General features: G+C 32.9%; 2 protein-coding genes across 4 annotated transcripts in view; one reads left to right on the top strand and one right to left on the bottom strand.

Annotated features, from left to right (window-relative positions):
- Positions 1 to 17016, bottom strand: part of LOC142344898 (inositol monophosphatase 1-like) — a 599876-nt gene that overhangs the window by 190500 nt on the left and 392360 nt on the right. The gene's annotated exons all lie outside the window — the stretch shown is intronic.
- Positions 1 to 17016, top strand: part of LOC142344243 (neuronal calcium sensor 1-like) — a 67543-nt gene that overhangs the window by 5557 nt on the left and 44970 nt on the right. Inside the window, exon 1 of one of the 3 annotated variants that reach the window (XM_075395800.1) lies at positions 13171 to 13204. The exons of 1 other annotated variant lie outside the window; for it this stretch is intronic. The gene's annotated coding sequence lies outside the window, so the exon portion shown is untranslated. Of the gene's footprint in view, positions 1 to 13170; positions 13205 to 13273; positions 13569 to 17016 lie in introns of those variants that run through there. One more of the 3 variants, XM_075395802.1, reaches the window with a different exon arrangement.

Raw genomic sequence — 17016 nt, 5'->3', positions numbered from 1 at the left:
AGCAATTTTTTATTACATCAATACATTAATTGTTTTTGAACAATATTTGAGTTTTTGAAAATTTTCAATTTCTTCTTCATTTTGAAGACAATTAAGTCAAAAAATTGGTTGAGTTGAGCCTGAACATTATGAGCTTACGCACATTACTGAGCCTGTTTTTTGGTTTTAACTTCAAAGGGAGCATTGTTAGTGAACCCTTTGTTACAAACTTTTGGCTATTATTTGCCTAAATTCTTCGAAAAACAGCCTTTTTAATCAAAACGTAATCAGTGATGCATCTTTAGTACCCTCTGTTTAAAATTTCTGCTCCTACTGACCTAACCTGCTGTTCTGGAATTAAAATTTGCTCGTTTTTTGCTAATTTAACTCAATTATTATCTAAAAATCATCATTTAATTTAAATAAAATGACTTTTTCGTCAAAACATCTATTGCATAAAATAGCAGAAATTACGTGTTTTTGGAGAACAAGAAGAAAATTCTGGGCCATTTGCGTTCTAAATGTGGGTTTTTACAATATTTTTTTTGTTTTTATTGGGTTGCTATCGCTGTTTATGTTGAATACAGACCCGAACCCATTCAAATCAAAGCTCACCTGAGGATATTATTTACGTACAAATAAGGTCTAATGATACCTAATTTAAATTTTAATTGAAAAATTTGAGGTTTTTACGGCTTCAACACTGCGTTTAAAAAATTTGTTCCTAAAGCTTTCTGTTCTTTGTTTGTTGTTATTTATTCTTATAACTCAATGTTACTAACTTAAAAACAAAATTGCGTCCTAAGGATGCATATGTTTGCCTATATAGTTTTTAAGTTGTAAGCTTTTTGTTGTTATGACCTTTAGAAATATTTGTTTTAAAAATAGCCCTTTTTTCAGCCCTTTTTATCCTTTTTTTCTGTCAACCTGTAGCTTAGTCTCAATAAAAAAGTTGCATGCCCATTGATAGCGTAAAAAAATTAATCATCTTTAGTTTTTTTTGAGTAATGGGTTTTTGTCGTTGTTTTGTTTTGGTGTTCCGAGTATTCTCATTTCTCATTGTATAATTTTTCCTTTTTTTGAAATCAACCACAGGTCAAAAATTATATTGGATTCATAGGAAGGACGTAATTGAATTTATATCTTGTTCTTTTTTAATGTATTATGGTTTTAAGTGCTTCGGCAACGTTTTACCTCGAATTTTATTTGTGTTTCTCTAAAAAAATTTTTGCCTATATTTATTGTTCTTTTTGCAGTCGTATGATACATCCTGATTATCTGAGTTTTTTAAAATAACCACTTTTGAACTTTATTTTGGTCAACTTTTATTTTTGTTAGAAGAAATCGCAATTTTTGGCGTTGGTTTTAGGCACAATATACACCTGTATTTTTCGTTAAGAAAATAGCTTCTGATTTTTTAAATTTGATAGCTTCGACACTGATTCTTTTAGCAAAATTTAGTTTTTTATTCTCAGAATATATTCTGGATAAATACATGTTTCAATGGTTTACCAGAAAAAGAATGTTTTGATGAACCCATTTGATGATTTCAGTTGGTAGCGTAAGGTTTTCATGTCTTTGAAAAAATATTCAAAAAAATTAACAAAGGGTCTGCCCTTTTTTTGTCTACTTGCTACGTAGTCTCGTTAAAGACAGGCCCTGTAATTTTTCTGAGTAAATTGAAAAATGAATTTTGGTTTGGTTTAATGCTTTTTTGACTTAGTTATTAAGTGTTTTTTTCGATAAATATACATAGAGATTTCGTCTAAATTTTATTTAATTTTATTATTTGATTTTGTTGTCCTATAGTCTCGCTATTGGCAGATATTATCGTATCCTTGAAGGCATTGTTTACTTTGTTTAACGATTTGACTCTAAAGACATTTTTCTATTCACACACACACATATATTTTTTTTCGAGAAATTTGTGAATCTAGCTCCTTCCACGACATTCGAAATTTTTGTTTGTGTAAGATCTTACAAAGTTGTCTCAAATACTTATAAGATTATGCGTCGCCTGCCTACAACTTTTAAGGACAATTTATCAGGTCTTACACGATAAAATTTATTATCAGGTCTCAAAAGATCCTACAAGATAAAAATTCTGCCTTATTAGATCTTACCCGATTTTGCCGGACAAAAAAATGTTTATCGTGTAAGATCATATAAAAATCTTTTTAGATTTTGTCAGATAAATTTTCAAAAGCTAAGAGTCATCTTTTTTATAATTTTTTTAAATGAGATCTAATACAAAAAACGTGCTTATAAACTGCATGTTCTTTGAATTGAAGACAATTCAGAGTTGACTTCAAGCAGTAGCCAAAAAACTACAGCATACAACACCTAAGTGCCAGAGCAACATACGGAAAATTATCTTATATTGTCTTTTGAGACCTATTAGATATTGTGAAAAACCTTGTAATATTTTTAATGAATGTACAATCAAGTTCAATCAATTTAAAAGGCATCATTAAGTAAAAAAAGAAAATCCGGTTTCGGAAAGATGCGTTCAAGCTCCTATTTTCACAGAGTTTTTCCTTTAAAACCAATTGATTACTGGGAGCCAATTCAAGCGCCGGGAAGTGCTTCTGCTGGCTCTGCTTGCTTTTATTCTTTTTCTTGGTGTTCTTGACTAGCCTCGAAGACGTTGATTAGCTCGTCCTTTTTCCATGCGTGGTAAATTATCAATTGTTTTTCTATTCAAGGGAGACCAAAATCGTTAATAAGGATTAATAGTTCAAGAAATAATAATTATTGAGTGAAAAAAGAGTAAAAAATTAAAAAAGAATTTAAAAAATTTAAAAAAATAACTGAATATAGGGCTGCGCTTGTGGTGGGGATTGAATTACTGCGCACCGTTTGATCAAAGAATTTGCGCTAGAACTCGCTGTTTTTATCTTAAAAAGTGTGACCCTGTTCATGAAGGCAAGCGTTTAGACGCGTTAAAATAAATTGAGGAAAGGCAAGAAAAAATGCAGTTGCCATAGTTAATAACTTAGCTCCAAAAAATAAAATTAAAGCGACGAGAAGATTGAAGTAAAGTTACGTCGAAAGAAAGAAAACAGTAAAAAGAGCTATGCTAACCTACAGCTTAAAGCCACTGAACTAAACCGTTGGCCTCCTATGGGGTTTTTTGACACTGTACCAGCAGCATTTCCTAATACAAATTCTCAATGCTCTATTTTGGTTCAGTTGTATGTTGTTGATAATTGAATTAGATTGGTCAATCCAGCAGGCATTCGCGTAGAGAAATACAGGTCGAACCCATGAATTATACGAAGCCAGTAAGCACTCTTCGTCAATGTTCATCTCACTGAGCCACCTTAGATGGTATATTCTTTTGTTGCTCTTGCCTGCAAAACTTTTGCAGTGTTCGTTTGACTTTAGATGCGGGGTAAGGTTTGCGCAAGAAATTTAATTGAGTTTACGCCTTCAATTCGTATTCCCTTGATAAAAAGATCAAGAATGGAAATTTTATTTTGCCAGGGTTTATTATTATTTTTAGTTTTTCGCACCACTTGATCAATTTGTCTAGTGAATACTGAAGTTTCCCTTGAATTATTCTACAGGAGCGCAACCTGTAGTAAAGGGCAAAATCTTCATCAAATTGAGAAATTTGTGGAGATATACCAGGAAAGGCGCTGACAAAAACAAGGAAGAGTATTGGTGCATTGAAGCTGCCCTGAGATAATCCAGCTAATTTTGAAAATAATCTACTTTTTAAGTTATTTTTTTATGAAGATAATTCTGTGATACAGAAAAGAAATTACCGTTTTATCAGTTTTATTCACACCAATTTTCGCAGTTTGTTCTGAAGTCCTTCTCTCCACACTGCATCAAACGCTTTTTCGACATATAGGCAGACAAATCCCACCATTTCGGACCATTGATATGCTTCTGTTACGTTCTGAGTAAGTTTGAGCAAGTCATCAGTTGAGCTGCGGTTCCTGCTATACGCACTTTGCATTTCGCCGAAGATACCATTGTTTTCACATGCGTTAGGACAAAATTCTTAACTGCAGCTTCACAAATTTTTGCAATGCAATTGGTTAGGCTGATTGGTCAAAACAGTTCTTGCAACTTCTTGTTTTCGTTTGGTTTTGGTAAGATTTTGATTTTTGACTCTTTCCATGTAGTTGGAACATAGGAATTCTTTATTGATCTAGTTATCACGAGTCAAATTAATACGTTGACGCATTTAGGTAACCTTTTCAGGATTTTATAGCTGATTTTGTCTGCTCGTGGACTTGACCTACTTGTTTTTTCGGGTACAATGTATATATTTGTTTCAATATTTTGGTTTCGGGGAAACATTTTTGTCACTTTTTCGACTTTCTCCGAGTGCTCATTTAGTTCTAGAATTTCATATTTAAGATCTTTCATTGTATCTTGTAGAAGAGTTTTGACAATTTCGCATTTTTTAAGGTCTGTTGTTGCTCTGAGTTGTTTATTTGAGACTTCAACATTTTGAATAAACACATAATGCTTTTTTTGCTCTCCAAACGCTTTTGCTGCCCTTATTTTGAGCACTTCGGATCAATTTTGTTTGTTTGATTTTTTCCAATCGTTTCATGGACCTCTTTGTTTATCTTTGAATTAAATTTATTTCTTTTTTCAGGGATTTGTACTGTTCTCCGTTTGTTTTTTTTTCAGCTCTCTTCTTTTTTCTTCTTTTTCGCGGATAAGATTGGTATCTCCATGACCAAGTTATCCTCCATTGATTCAGTTCTTCTGTTTTAATGTAGACTGGTGGATAGAGCAAAGAGTTTTCATATTCTTTTTCTGAAAATCTGGCTAAATTTTTTGAAGTTAATTTTTGCCTTCAAATCAAATCTGTTCTGAGTTACTATATTAAAGGTTGTAATAGTTGAGCTGTGGTCGCTACCAATGTCGTCGGAAACATAAAATGTGTCAAAAAATTTAAAAACTGATTGATCGGTGAAGTGTAGATCAAGTATATTTTGACAGTCTCCTTGATGTGGTTGATATATGTGAAAACCGTTATCTAAAAGCTTAAAAGTTCCAGTTTCAGCCGTTTCAAGAGTTTTTTCACCGTTTTCATTGTTATGTGTGCAATTCAGCTTTTAATGCGGAGCGTTGAAATCTCCGCAGATAAAAAATTTTTTGTTTCAGTGCCAAAATTTTCGGACAGATTCAAATCGCGACCTGGTGAGTTTTAAAGAGCTATAACCCAGAGATATCTGAAAACAGGTACTTCAAAATATGCTATTTTTATCGTCCTCGTTCATTCTATCAAGTTCTTCAAGTTTAACTTTAATTGTTGTCATTACCTTCTTTGCTAAAATCATTGATCCATGTGACTTACTTTCTTTTACTTCTGAAAATACGAATTTTTCATCGGTGAAATTTTCATTATGCCAGCTCTTGACTTCATTCAGGTACACAATATCAGTGTCTTTTACTTCAAAAATACGAGGAGTTCTGATATTTTGTTATATAAGCCTCGGCATTTCCATTGCATGTTTTTGATTTTTTCCATGTTAGCTGAATTGATGGCTGTTTGTTGAAATTTGCTGCGTTGGAACAATCGCAAAATTGTTGTTAGCATTTTGATGCTGCCATGTACTTTTTATTCTATTTGACTACCAAAAATTCTGCTTGTACAAGTACTGACAACATTGATTATATCACTGTGAGACATTGTGTTGAAGGTTGATTTGATTTTGCTGAGTACTTCTGCAAGCAGATCACTTATGTTTATCGCTGAAACCGTTGAGTTTGGGTTTGACATTTCTGGATTTTTTTGCTGCTGCTGACTACTTGATATCTGGTTATCTCTTTGTTGCTTCAACAACTGCTTTTTGATAGAAGGAACATCCTTTGTACACAGATGCCTGCGATCCACCACAATTAGCACACTTGGCTTTTTCCTTTGGTTCGGTGCATTGCTTTACTGTATGCTGGCCTGGGCATCGCGGACAACGCTGCTCGTTTTTACACTCATGCTTTTGTACTGCTAAAACATGATTTGTTGAATCCGTTATTACTCTAAAAATCTTTGTAGGTTTTCCACTTGCTCGGCTTATAATCCTTGACATTTTTACTCTATTCATTCCGTTATTGCTCAAGAGTTCTTTTTGTTTTTTACCTTCTTGGATGCTGTGATGCACATTGACTATAACAGGGCTTGGATTGGACTTGGCTTTTGTATTTTCAGTTGTGGGAAGTTTGACTTCATAGCTTCTGCAAATTGCACTTGAGTTGGTCTCGGCTTGAATATTATAACTCTTGGTTGAACTGGCTATGACGTCGAATTCCTCGCGGTTTGATTTAAAAAAACTGGTTTGATTTAAATAAATACGTTTTTTATTGTTTTGTACTTGAATAAAATCTTGTTCATCCTGTGAACAATCATCAGCGGTTGTTCTTGCTTCTGAGGGAAGAGCGCTTAATAGACTCATTTTGGCGAAAGCCCCACTGAAGGCTTGTGTTTAGCCAAACGACAAAGATGTGGATTTAAAACAACTTTTAAAGTGTAAAAACTAAGTGAAAAAAAACCAATTAAAAGTCAGGAGTTTAAATCTCAAGCAACTTTTAGTGAAAAATCTTTTTTTATAAATGACTTCATATTGTGATTAGGCTTTTAAAAGATTAAGAAATTTGTTAAGTTAATCACTGAATTTTTGATTTTTTGAATTTTTGCACATGTAATAACCTGAGGAAATTAAAAGAGCGTGAAAATGATTGTTGGCTCTATTAGGCTATAAAATATTTTGAAAAAAGTTTTTTCGAGGTTCGGGGCTTTTTTCTGAAGCGGTGGTTATAACACAAGGCTGAAAAATTGTTTTCGGAGACCAAAACTCTTTTGGATTGCGAAGTTGAGCCATGTTGCCTATTGAAACCCAGAATAAAACTGCCGTCAAAGTACACTCAGCAAACATTTTTTTGTTTCATAATTGGTTAGGTGACCGACTATTTTTTACTTTCATGGGAACTTGTCTATGTTATACGGCAGTATTGAAATTATTAAGACATGTCTCATCAGATCTTACACGATAAAAATTCTGCCCGACGTAAGCTTTTATCGTGTAGGATCTGATAAGATACTTATCAGATCTCATAAGTTAACAGTTCAGCAAATTGAATTATTATCCTATAATCAGTTTCTTTCATGACAAACTGTTGTGCCTTTTTTGTCCTGTGGAGTTATCCTTTTCTATTAGGAGTACCAGTTGTCCATCCCGTTGGTTTTATGGTGGTTTTAACCAGGTGAGTAGTGCAATTTTTTCCCAGGGCATCTCATTCAAAAAATAGAGTCCTTAGAGTGCCATTAATTAGAAGGAGTTCTCTGCCTCCCATCCGTTTGCCTGGATTTTCATTTATGATTTTTTTCCAAGAAAAATTTTAGTTTTGTTCTTATAGTGCGCAAACTTTTCTTCCAGCGTCAATTTAATCAATTTGGCTTTGTTCCGTATCAACCACCGGTGTTCGCCCCATGAATTTATTGAGATTGGTGATCCCGTGTTCCTAAAAATGTGCATTTTGCTTGCTCCATTGTTATTTCACGATCAATTCATAGGATTGACCTTTACTCCTTTGCTGCTACCCGAGTTGTCCTGGAATATCACTCTTGAGCTTTATAGTCCCTTTTATACGGCAACACTTTTGCCAAAAGGCTCACTAGCTCCTATTTTCTTTGCATATAGTTTATTTGCGTTTTCTCATCTCGTTTTTCTTTTCAAATTAAACACCTCGGGGATAACAGTTTCTTCAATTGTTTAGAAGTCAGATTTTGCTGCCCTGCCACTTAGTTCCGCCTTAAACTGTTTCATTGTTTCGCCTGATTTTTGCATCATATTCGAATTTTTGACTCTTTCGAATGCGACATTTGTAACACAATCAGACACTTATTTGAAATCATCAGTGACTCCGGATCCCTCGGTGATCCTAATGCCACGTTGGTCCTTGTCATAGACAATATTTGAACCTAATTTGCACCAAGTGACGCAATATCGGCTGCTGAAAGAGTTCCGTTTTTTCAGATGTTCAGTTATGCTGTCCGGTTCAGATATTATAGTAAAGAGAAAAGTTTCCAAGCATAACTCCCATGGCGAGTGCTAATCCGGGGATGCGAGTAACCAGAACTTGTTTTTTCTCGAAGAGACCAAAACTAGCCTTCATATTGCGATGCGTTCAATTATAACAGCCAAATATTCCATTTGTAACCAAAACAGATACTTTAACATCAAAATGTCTATATATCAATATTGAAAGATTTATTTTGCGTAATGATTGTTTTCAGTTAACAAAAAATTTTTATACCAGTACACTCTTGAAAAAATGGAAGTAGAACTAACTTCCTTTTGAGTTGAGTCAATTGTCTGTCAACAGTTTGAGGTCCGTACCTCCGGCCAATTTGTAAAATAAATTGGGCTGAAGAAACATTGGGAAAAAATTACCAATATTTAAGCTAAAATTGTTGGATCAAAAAGCCAGCAACCCTGCTCTGGGTCTTTAGAATGAAAATATCAATCGGCCAAAATTGACCGAACAAAAAATCCTGTTTGACTATATAGTTCCTCCGTCCCACTGAAGTGGGTCGGAACAATAAAAGATATTAACGACAATATTTGAACTCTCAGTGTTTTAAATTTAGGTAAACTTGAAAATCGCAATATGCCGACTCAAAAATAAGATGCCTATGGCGTTTAAACCGCTATCATCAAGGCTATTTTCTGAAAAACACAACTACTGATGAAAACAGATATTATTGTTATTTAGCACAATACCACAGCAGGATAGCTAAATTTTTGAATTAATTTTGAGCGTCTTGACTAATGTTTTATGGAAATCTGTGACCACAACTTGCCCATCAATACCTGATCATGGAAAACTGAGGCTTTCAGATTTTTCACGATAATTTTTAAAACTTGATGTTTGCTTTGCCCCTCGGCACTCTTTAGGTATACTGCAAAAATTTTTAATTGAAACTTACAACAGATGAAATTTTAATGATTACATTTTTTCGTATACGCCATCATAGGAAGTTGTAATATAAATATTAACTTTTTCAATTATAATGTCAACCCGGGTAATTAAGAACGCATGTGTTAATATCTAAAGTTGATTGCTCTTAAGAAATTTAAGCTATCTCATCTGTCCTCTAATGAGGATGTTTGTGAGATACTCATTTTAATGTTGATTTCGACAAACTCCTGTCCGAGATCCTACATAGAAAAAGCCTGTTTTTTCCCATACAATAAAAAATTACAATAAAATGACAAAGTCATTTGCTGGTTGAGAATAGTCACAAATGTTGATAAATATTTTCTGTTGTGAACTTTCGTTTGCTTAAGAGCTAATAATTCTGGTGTAAATGACCCTGAGGTTTAAAGCCTCCGTTTTAAATGTTTGGGTTTTAAATAAATTGTGGTGAAAAGACGATTTGAGCCATTTATGGGTTTCTAAAAGTTTGAAAGTTTGCCGTATTAAACTTCTTGTTTAGTTTTTTTTAAACAAATCTAACAGCGCTCAATACAACCATAGTTCACATAATTAACTTCACATGAGCGATTAATGTAAATTGATGTTCCAATTTTTTTTTACATTTTTCGGTAACTGTTTTTTTAAATTTCCTGCTGTTTTAGATTAATTGGTAAACAAGGACAAAAATAACTACTTGCATACACGACCTTGCATCAAACACGACTGTTTCAAATTCAAAAGTGAAATTTATACTGCTTTTAAATCATTCCACCGCTTTTCACTAAAATACTATAGATTTTTTGAATAATTAACTGAATTCTCTTTGAAGCTTGCGGCATTTGAATTAATTTTTTATTCACTTCTTTTGATGTTCACGCTGCTTTGTACTTTTGACAACGAGTTTTTGTCGACCGAATTCGAGTTTTACAATAAAAACACGCCATCTAAACGTGAACAGTTTTGGTAATGGCTTGAGACGGTTATTTTGACAAATTAAATTATCATTGAAAATGGGAGCTTTCTTTGAACTACGTTTTGAAGAATTTTTTGTAGGTCGGCTGTGCGTTTTATTGTTATATCTTATCGGGTCCAAAGAGCTCTAAGCCTTCCTGTTTTCCATTTTTAATCAGATATTTTTTGGTTATTTCATTGTTTATTTGGTGTTTGTTGGTGTTCGCTGGAGGTTAGTGGTAGCTTGATTAAACTATACGTAATGACTAAGGTAATTTACCTGTTTCCGCAAGATTTATGCGGGAAAAAGATCGAAAGAGAAAATATTTAAAAAAACGTTACAAAAAATAACATGTACACGCCGAAGTGTTCAATTTGCGTGAACACCATTGAAAAGTGTTTCAAAAAACCAATTTTTTCAACACCGGTAATAAGGACGAGAATGATGTTTACCATTGAAAAGTACTGCAAGCTTTTTTACATACAATGAAAGTTAATATCTCTAGTTAATATCTGGGACACCTTTAAAAGAGCCTCTGGACTCTAACGATTTTCAACTGTTTTGCTTAAAAGCGCTCTTAAATGCCTGCTTTTACCAATTATTGTCCCGACGCTTTTACCAATTATTGTCCCGATTATTATTTTCTGTTGACGCTTGGTAGGAGGAAGATCTTCATGGAAACTGTAGAGGCTACTTTTGATTTTTGTTTTAAAAAACTCCAACTTTTGTTGCAGGTTGAAGAAGAGTAGATGCTTAGAAAATTTGAAGGAAGACAGGAAAAAAGAAAGGGATTTGATGGAGGATGGTTATTCAAGTACTTTCATCATTCAGTTGCGATGTTAGAACTGTCAATGTATTAAATTATAGGAAAGTAGAAGAAACTATCTTGTAGGAAAGAGAAAAGCGTCTTTGTGGATTGTGTGATTCATTAGCGCCAGCTTTTATCTATTTCAATTTTTGCTATTTAAGAGAAAGATCAAACAAAATTGAAAAAATGGAAAGATTTGCCTTTCTTTTGGGGGCACCCACTCTATATCCACATTCCATAGTTCAGTTGAAATTGAGATGGTTAAAAATTTCCAGAATTGACCAAATATTGGATAGCAGCAATCATAACAACAAAAGATCTGTATTTATCTTAAAAAGGATAACAGCAGTTTTCCTTAATGTTTTCCTGTTGATTACCGCTGATGCTCCTACCAAAAAATCTAATTCGAATGCTCCTACGAAAAGGCCCTCAACTGGCTGAAAGTTGATTGTTTTTAGTTAAAGGAAAATGTATAACAGACACTTCAAAAGTTTTGATTTCATTAAGAAATAAAAACCTCAATTAAAAAATTTCAAAAAAATCATAACTTTATTGTTAATATCTGCGCAAATTCACGTTATGCCTTGTAATCAGACGTCTTGTTTGTAAGAGAATTCTTTTCGACATTAAAATTTGCAAAAGGGTTCTGTAAACGTTATTCAGAAAAAAAACAGGAAAAAAGCTAGCTTTTGATGACAGAACGCATCCTTTTATTTACTTTAGGGACCTAATTTTACGTCAATAAATGTGTTATAAAGTGAGTCTCAAAGTAATAGGAGTTTTTTGCTCTCACGTCCTCCTAAATTAAATTTCAGCAGAAAATTGTTTGATGTTAACAGATCAAACAATAAGAAGTAAAATTTTTTTAAAGGAGTACGGAAACTTCTCTTTATTACCGCAAAATGAATCTCAAAACCATGTCTTCCATCCAATGACGAATCAGGTATTCCCTTTGACCGTTAGTTATATTGACCACCTATGGAATCTTTGTAATAACATCAAAAATTAATTTGAGAAAAAATGTTAAAAAAAAGTTGCATTTTTCAAAACTGCTCGGTTCTCAACTGATACTTTTATTCAAAACAAATTTTCCTCAATTGGTCTCCAATTTATTGATACACGAAGTTTTCATACAACAGACTCAATAAGCATAAATTTTTCATATGGAGAACTTCAGTTCATCAGTTAGAAAACTAGAAAAAATTCATAACTTTTTTTCCCATTTTAACGTAAACATTGAAGAGAAAAAACATGGATTGAAGGATTGGTTCACCTTAAAGTGTATAAAATTCAAAACTCAATAGCAATTAAAGAATACATGAAACAAAAACAGGACTGGATTAACTTTTTACCCATAGGTCAAAAACATGGCAAAAAATTACTCTAAAATTTTTCCTTTACTTTGTTAACTAAAATTTCTCAACTGATGCAGTTAAAACACTTTTTAATGTAAAAATATGTTTATAATATTAAAAAATTAGAACGGTAATTGGCGTTTCATTTGTTAATCATATATCCACATGAGGATTCCTAGAAAAATGTCTTACTCTTGGTTGCTCCGTAAGAAATGCTTCAGTTAGAGTTTCGATGAATTGATAGTCAAAAGAACTTTTTAACTCAGAACAAGGGGAAGCGTTAGATGTGTCTTGGAACATTCCCTGCTAAGCACAGTCTCGCGTAAGCCGTCTTGTTACAATCTCAATTCAAATTCAATTCAATTCTTTTTAAAAATAGTTTTTTTAATGTTATTAATACAAAATTTGGCGCTGTTTATCAATGTTCATAAATTTTAAAGAAAGCACCTCTTTAATTTAAGTTTTTGTTTTTTTAAAAAAAAAATAGAACGTGACTTATGTCGGCCTACTGTGAGCCTGACTTTTATGTGCCGCCAAAACTTTTAAAATACAAATTTGTGAATTTAGATTTGTTGATGGTTAGTTTGCTATAGTAACTCACACCAGATTCGAAATTCCCGCGACCTTCAACAATATCGGACTTCCAAAACATTTCTCACATTCCAAGATAATCTTCAGTTGAACGAACAGACGCTGAAACAATTGATAATCTGATTGAACAAAATGACCGATCGCCAACTGAAGGGCAAATTGCCCAAACGGCGCCTTTGAAGTGTTGGACAACACCCAAAACATAGGTAATGAAAGAATTCATGTATTAACACGTGCTATGTGAACTTTTTCGCCCTTTAGCCCGTTGAATTGCCCCAAAGAGGGTAAACAATGAACTAAGCATGGAAGCCTACTCAATTTATATGGAAATAATTGCCCTGCAAAGATCTAAAGTCTAGTCAAAGCTGATTTGACGTTTGCGTTAGAAATCTGCCTATATTCATTAGGGGGCACATATAAAACTTCAAACAAAGTTTCACCGAGACTTAAGTTTTGATTGAGTTTTATAAAATTGGTCTTAACAAAATTTACGACTCCTGTTATTGTTCCTCCTATTTCCTGTTATTTCCAGTTTTCCTAATCCTAACCTCCTTTGTTTACCAGTTAGATCTTGTAAATATTCAATATTTACTTCTTAGGAATATATTTATTATAAATGAAAATTGCTTCCAGAATAATTGAGCACTATGATTGAGACAAAACTTGTCTAGCTATAGTTCCAAGATTACAAAGCTAACATTTAACATTCTTCTTTTCAATTTAAATTAAGCGAAGAGAGGAGTTATGATAAACAGCCATAAATATAATGGTCAGCTCTCGAGCCAAATGCTCTGCATGATCCAATCTTTTTTGTTCTGAGAAAAAAAATGTTTAAGAAAAGTGCATAAAACAAAATTGATTCAAATTTGTATTTTATATTTTCAATCTTCAAGTCTTCTGTATACATACGATTTGGAATTTAATTGAGAGCATTCGGGTAAGTTTACAAATGGTTCTACTATCGATTAAGATTTGAGCTTATCGTTAGCTGTTTTTTTAATCAAAATTTCTGTTGGTTTAATGCTGAAAATGAGTTAAACATAAAATTTTTGCTTGCAATTATGGGACGAACAGCTCAACAAATTTGATTGCTAAATGAAATTTTTTTATGACACAACTTTATAAGCTTCTGTTATCATTCAGAGTAACTGCAGTTATTTTATTTTTCGTTGTTAGCCTTTTCACTTCAGATCACAACAATTTAATACTTTTCTCGGAAAAATATTTTCTAATTTTCTTCTTCCTCGTCAACTTTAGTTCATTTGCGCTCAAAAATATTTTAGTATTGATAGTGAATCAACATTTTTTGAATGATATCCCGTAATAGTAAACACTTTTTTGAAATTTTAAATTTTCCTAAAGAATTTGAAAATATCAGTTTTTTAATTCCATTTGCACAATCAATTGATTTTTCTATAAAGTCAAAAAAATAGCTGCTGAATTTAACAACTGCGCCAAATTATTTTAAGTTTTTTGTGGTTTTCAATAACTCTTTTTAAATATATCGTATTTGAGCACCCAGGCGTCTTATTTTTTGACAGTTAAAATGTCAATTGGTCAAAATCAGTTCTTGAAGCAGACGGATAGTTTCAGAACGTAAAATTAAAACAAAAAATTTTATTTTGTTTTAAACTATTTTTCTCCAAATTTTTGGATTAATTTGCGCCATTAGTTCAAACTTGCAATCCGTGAGTAGTTTAAGGTGATTATCGAAAAACTGTTCGAAATAGGGGTTTCATTGGAGAGCAAAATATTTTCAGTAAGTTTCCAAAATGACGTTTTTCACAATATTCAATTAATCAATTAACTGAATACTATTTTTCGTGTCTTTGTATGCTTTCGTGACACCGACTGTTGGTTTAATCTAAGCTACCTTGCCCAGCATGAAATCCAGCTATGAAGCCCTTGCAGACGTTCACAAGAGCAGTATGTGCTCTGATGTTGGAAAAAGCTCACTTCAACTCTTTCCAATAAACTTTTTTTGTAAAAGCTCACTTCAAATCAACTTTTTGCATGAGTATTTTTTTCTCAATTTTGCTGGGAATTTTACACAGCTGTTTAAATAAGTTCTAGAAGTTGAATTTAACCATATCAATACAATGAAAATTTGTAACACATTTTTGGTTTTTGCACTAACAGCAGAGACAATTTAATCTACTTTTGAATCACAAAAAAGATCTACTTTTTTAAAATGGTAATTGGGCGGAGTTAGAGCTTAGACCGGATAACTTTGGCTGTGAGAAAATGGTGAGAAAATGCTTTGATGAGGACAGTCGGATTCAAAAATGTGTTACAAATTTTCATTGTATTGATATGGTTAAATTCAACTTCCAGAACTTCTAGTTAAACAGCTGTGTAAAATTCCCAGCAAAATTGAGAAAAAAATACTCATGCAAAAAGTTGATTTGATGTGAGCTTTTACAAAAAAAAGTGGAAACGCCGTTAATTTTACGGGGGTGGGGGTGGGGGGCTGTCCCCCCGTTACAATACCGGCATGGCCTTTTTTAGGTGTCCTTGTAGAAAACTTCTCAAATTTTTCGAAAATTATTTTTCTCGTGGTTGGCAAAGACTTGTAATTTTTTTGTGAAAATGGTTTTGTGACAGTGGTGGAACTTTTAAATTCTTTGTAATAAAATTGGTGCGGTGAATGAGTGAAACTTGTAAAAAGTTTCAAAAGTTTTGCGGAATTTTTTCTAAAAATTCTGAATCATATTTCTAGTCTAATGAGACTAATGAAGGACTGAAAAGCGGAAGTGACTCACCTGATGGAATACTGAGGCAAGGGATGAAAAAGATAGTGTAAAGTTTTTGTTCCAGTGTAAGAAATTTAATAGTTTTGCGAGTCGGAGACCACACAAGTGGTATTGGGTATTAATTTTATTGGTTTTATTGCCCATATGTTTGAATTAACAAGCAATTACGAAGTAATGAAATTGGAAGCTTGTTGAATTTCAAGCCTGGAGAGAAGTTTCAAGTAGAATTGCGAACTGAAAATAGCATATGAGAATTAATGGAGGACAAAATTTCGTGAAAATTGAATGAAAAGTTGAAGAAATTGGGGTTTAAAATTTGTCTGAAAATTGGTTAAAAAAGTGATTTTATGGCTTCATTATTTTGTCGGTAAATGCTCGATATGGGGGCCAATTGAATTTTGGTAAAATTACGGGTTGGAAATAGTGTGACTGGAGCGCGTAAGGTGTCTTTTTGTGATCATTTCGCACCAAAAACCGCAAAAATGTGAAAAAAGTGCAAAAATTGGTGTTTTTTGGAGGTAAAAAGTTTTTAAAAATTGTTATTCGTCGCCAATAAGCAGCTTTATACATTTTAAAAAATGTTAAAATTTGGTAGATAAAATAGTGTAGAGGAATCGGGTTTATATTAATTATTATTTAGTGATAACTTATACCTATATTTTTTGTATTTTTTGATGAGAAAAGGCTAAAAATGTGCAAAAATTGGTAAACTCTGAGGTAAGAATGTACAATAAAATGTTCTATGCTAGTTAAAATAGAGTTGGCAACAAAGCTTTTAGCATATCTGTGCAATCGACAATGCGAAGCCAAAGTGAGGAAAAGTCCTCATAAATAGTTTTATAGGTATTGCTTTTTCTTTGCGATTCCTTTCAAAGCAAGCTGCATTTCCTATATTCCTTTTACAACGTCTTGTTACCATTTGGTGTGTACTTCATGTCCACAACGGAAACAAATTTATGACTGAAAAATTTTCCTTTCAAGATAATAGTGACTTTATTACAAAATTTTGTGCTCTAGCAAACGAATTGTTGTTGCTTCAGTGAAAACATACAAAACAACGGGAACATATAATAATCTACGATTATTCAAAAAAGACTCCAAGGAATTTTGTTTCAACCAAAGAATAGCTCTCTCAACTGCTGAAGTCGATCTTATCGCCCAGAATGAAAAAACGATTCAAGATATTTTGTCTCGAGGAATTGCAAGAAAAGTAAACGAGAGCAACGAACTGGTTGTGAAAGTGATCTCGAAGAAAGAGCCCATACGAAAGTGGAAGAGCAAAGAACTTACGACAAAAAATTAAAGCAGTAAAATAAATTAAGCGAAAGTGACAACGAATATTTATTTCAAAAATGGTGGAGGCGTTGGTGGAGCGCACACTGGAATATTTTCGTCAGTTTGCAAAACAATATCGTTACTTTATATGTCAAATTGAGCCTATATTTGACCATACAGTAACAAAGAACTTTGCCTAGAGCTTGCATATGAATAGGACTTTTCGTAAAGTAACTGGATTTCATTATCTTGTTCTTGACTCCACCGATCAACTTCCTAATTCTTTCAAATCTGCAGCATCTAAACCTTTCAGTATAACTTGTCTCTTCACCTGTTTCAAATTACTTATTAAAACAA

This window comes from Convolutriloba macropyga, chromosome 8 (assembly GCF_964194025.1).
Source record: "Convolutriloba macropyga chromosome 8, txConMacr16.3, whole genome shotgun sequence".
Classification (NCBI taxonomy): Eukaryota; Metazoa; Xenacoelomorpha; order Acoela; family Convolutidae; genus Convolutriloba; species Convolutriloba macropyga.
Note: the sequence above shows the minus strand (reverse complement) of the source record. Positions and strands in the feature narration are given on the sequence as shown.